Source organism: Monodelphis domestica, chromosome 5, assembly GCF_027887165.1.
Source record: "Monodelphis domestica isolate mMonDom1 chromosome 5, mMonDom1.pri, whole genome shotgun sequence".
Lineage (NCBI taxonomy): Eukaryota > Metazoa > Chordata > Mammalia > Didelphimorphia > Didelphidae > Monodelphis > Monodelphis domestica.
Window position 1 is genome coordinate 212,599,311 of NC_077231.1, and position 3,995 is coordinate 212,603,305.

Consider the following 3,995-nt stretch of genomic DNA (forward strand, 5'->3'; position numbering starts at 1 on the left):
TATGGCAAGAAGTAGGGTGATTGGTTGGGATCCAGTTCCAATCTGGCCTAAGGCTGTGTCCTGGGCCAGGAACAAGAACAGAAACAAACAACAGCTAAAGTGCTCTGACCTAGGAGCAAGGTCATGGATCCAGCCCACAAACTGGGCCTGTAGCTGAATAACAAGGACAAGGAACTGAGACCAAGGCTGGGAAGAAGAGAATAAATGAAAATGGGAGATGAGCCTAAATTCTGTCACTTTGAACCTATAGAATCTCCCAGCTAGCTCACAGGGGCTGATATTAATAGCAGTCCATCAGAACTCTAGTTAGAATCTCTCTGCAGACCCCAAACAGGGTCAAAGGTAAAGGTGGGAGCAATCAGACTTAACCCTTGATCAGACCATTTAGGGTGCATGGAAAGTTTGCACATTACCAGATTGAACCACTCCTGAGATCCTTGAAGAACAGACCATTTACCAGATAATGAAGCAGCAGGACCCCAGAGAATACAAAACAGGGCCAAACAATGCCCTGACATTCTCCCTAGGAATGTATAGAACTTGGGCCTAATACAAAGTTCTAACTTGAGGAGATCTAAAGTTGGAAGAGTAAATAATTTTTAATAGAGTCTCATGATAAAGAATTATTATGGTGCCAGGGATGATCAGGATATACAAGTCCATAAAAAGATAATAAATCCAAACCATTTATAAACTTAAAGCGATTCTTAGAACACATATGAGGGGGTTTTTAGGGGTTAAAATGATATTAAAAACTAAATGAGAGCATCAGAGAAAAGAATTAGATGTTTAAAAAATGAAAACCTTGGAGACAAGACTTAAAAGAATTAACATCTTTGTTCAAGAGATACAAAACCTTTCCCAATTAACATGAAAATAAAACAAGTTCATAACTGTGAGAAATGAAATATGAAAAGCAAAGCCAAAAGACTGGGAAAAATTAGAGGATTAGGGGCAGCTAAGTGGTTCAGTGGTTTGAGAGCCAGGCCTGGAGATGGGAGTGACATGGGCACTGTACCCCAGAAACTCAGGTGAACTGTTATCAGGGAAACTCCCTCCCTCCCTTTCCATCCTCATGCCTCTGAGCCTAAAAACACCCAATGACCCCCCTAGGGTCCTGAGATGACTATCTCTACATTTAATATGGACAGAGAGATGCACCTCCAGGCTACACCTCCCTATCAGGCTACATCTCAAGATATCTGTTTGTTAAGGAATCTTTATGCCTCCAGGCAGACCCCAGTCAGATGACCACCTCACTCCACCAAATGCTAGGTCACCTCCACACCATGACACAGCATCTGTTGTAAAGAGTATAAAATCCCCAGAACTGATGTCCTCTGGGGGAACAGCCTTTCCATTCATGCTGTCCACCTTGCTATCCTCCTGGCCATTCTCAACATTACTTTCTAAATTAATAAATTTCTCTTTTTGTTTTTAAGCTAAGTTTTGGAGTCTTGAATTCTTGCAAAGGGTATCCTTCCCGAACCCCAGGGGTACACATCTGAACCCCCATAACAGGGAGGTCCTGGGTTCAAGTATAACCTCAGACACTTCCCAGCTGTGTAACTCTGGGAAACTACTTAACTCCCATTGCCTAATCCTTAATGCTCCTCTGCCTTGGAAGTAATATACAGTATTAATTCTAAGATGGAAGGTAAGGCTTTTTTTAAAAAAACAAAAGAAAATATATGATATCATATAAAAAAACTGACTTAGAAATCAGATTAAGGAGAGCTAATTTAAGCATAATTGGACTCCCTGAAAGCCATGAAAAAGGAGCCTAGTGTGGAAGAGAGAAATTATAAGGCATGCAAAAGGACAGAAGCAGTGGCTGAGTGATGAACTGACTGTCAATCAAATGAAGATTCTGATTTGGAATGTTACTGAGGAAGGCAGTTTGGAGCCAAACTAACTGGGGAAGGAATTCTGGTCTTGGCTGATACTGATGGCCTTTGAATCAGGGACTTGGCTGATGGTGGTTGCCTTGGAATCAGGGTCCTGACTGATTTCCTGGTTGCCTTTGAATCAGGGAAGGAAGAAGATGGGTTTATCTCTGGGACCTGGGGTAATCAAGCTGGAGGTGGCCTGGTGACTTTGAAGGCAGAAGAAGAAGGACAATAGTCCATATATCTCTTTGACTTGCTCTGTTGGTGATAGTGACTGAAATACTAGACCTATCAACCATTTCTCTCAAAATCCTCCAATCTAAGGCTAACTATAGAATTAGGGAAAACCCCAACCCTCTTACCTCCATCCTCCATATTTTCCTATCTTCCCCAAATAAACCCTTATTTAAGATAAAAGAAGATAGAGAGCGTTTTCATTTGAAACATCATTAACTCACCCTGACTGATTTAGAAACCAGAAGAACAGGCGAAGGGAAAGCTGAAGGGAAGAAGAGGGAAGGAAGGGAGGTATAGAGGGAGGAGGGCAGGCAAAAGAAGATAACTACCTGATTTATTAGTTATCATTTATCCATCAAATATACCCTTCAATATTATCTATTACACTATATATCATATTTTAAGAAACCATGAAAGCATTTTAGACCTTTCAGCTCAGACTTGTCTCTCAGTTTGCTTCCTCCTCAGTTTATCCAACTGCTCTTCTACCTGCTTTGCCTCATTCACCAAAGGCATTCCTGAACTTCTCAGGAGCCCTCCAAGTCACCCACCAGCCACAGCTTTGCTTTTCACCCTTAAGGGGCTTAACTTCATAGACAAAGAGAACTCCATTCTCTTCCCTAAATCATATTAGTGTCAGGCTGAAGGAGAATCCTATGCACTTTGTCATCTTATTCATTACTTCCACATTTGGCTAATTTTAGAGAAAATAGAGGTCTCTTTCTAGACAGCTGGGGAAGGGGATTTCTATAAGGAAATTCAGTATAGAGAATCTCTGAAGCTTGAGGGGAAATATTTTATATTGCATGTATTGGCTTTCTGGATAGCATGTAATGGCAGAGGAAATGAGAATTTGGTGCAGCAGTTGAGCCAACAAATACAGACGACCTAAACCTGATGCTTCTATGGCTTTAAGATTATGTAGAAAACACATTCTGAAATGTACATTCTCCTTATTGACACTCATTGGGTTCAAAAGAAATGGAATTCCTCTTCAATGGCATTGAAACACTACCCTGTGTTAAAAAAGAAAGCTGGATTACACTGGATTGGTGACAAAGAAGCAAACATATGGTGAATGTGTGATAGCCTTTGCAACTGTTAAAGGAATCTTTTTTGATTCTTTTGCATCAATATTCTGGCTCAAGAAAAGAGGTTTGTTTCCCAGATTAGCTTTTTCCAATGAACTTATTAAACAAGAGGGGACTTTATACTGTAACTTCATCTGTTCCATGTTCAAACAAACAACTAGTAAGCAAACCTTCAGAGGAAAAAGTAAAATGAATAATCATCAATGCTGCCAGAATAGAACAGGAGTTCCTAATCATGATTTTGATGGATAAATTGATCAGAATGAATTGCATTTTAATGAAACAGTACATTAATTTGTAGCAAAGTGTCAACTGTGTTTATGGAATCCCCCAAGTTCACCCCTTTCCTTTGGGAACTTTCCTTAAGGGAAGTCCCAGACTGACCTGGTCTTAGACTGAATAAACCTTAAGGTGCTCATTGATCTCAGCTTAGAATTAGTAGATATAATCAAATATTAAGTACCTTTTTGTCTTAGAAGTTTCTAGAATTATATCTGAGGCCCCTCCCTGGTAGTCCAGTTCTAGGCTGAAATTATCCTTTTCTTGTATCCATTGTAAAGCATTATCCTCTCCCTCCTCCTTCTCTTGTGTTCATTGTAAAGTCTATCAATTGAACCTTCCTGTCCTATATTCTTCAAGAGTGTATATAAGGCCCCCAAGTTCTTCACTTCCTTGGAAAATCTCCTTTGAAGAGAATTCATCCTGCAGACACCCAGAATTTGGCTCTGGGTAGTATCTAGTGCTTGACTGGGTAGTGGTTAAATCTGAGCATTGTTTT

General features: G+C 40.2%; 1 pseudogene; it reads left to right on the forward strand.

The window, feature by feature from the left end:
* Positions 1-463: 463 nt before the first annotated feature.
* LOC100619279 (ribonucleoside-diphosphate reductase subunit M2-like) lies at positions 464-3,518 on the forward strand (annotated as a pseudogene).
* Positions 3,519-3,995: the final 477 nt, after the last annotated feature.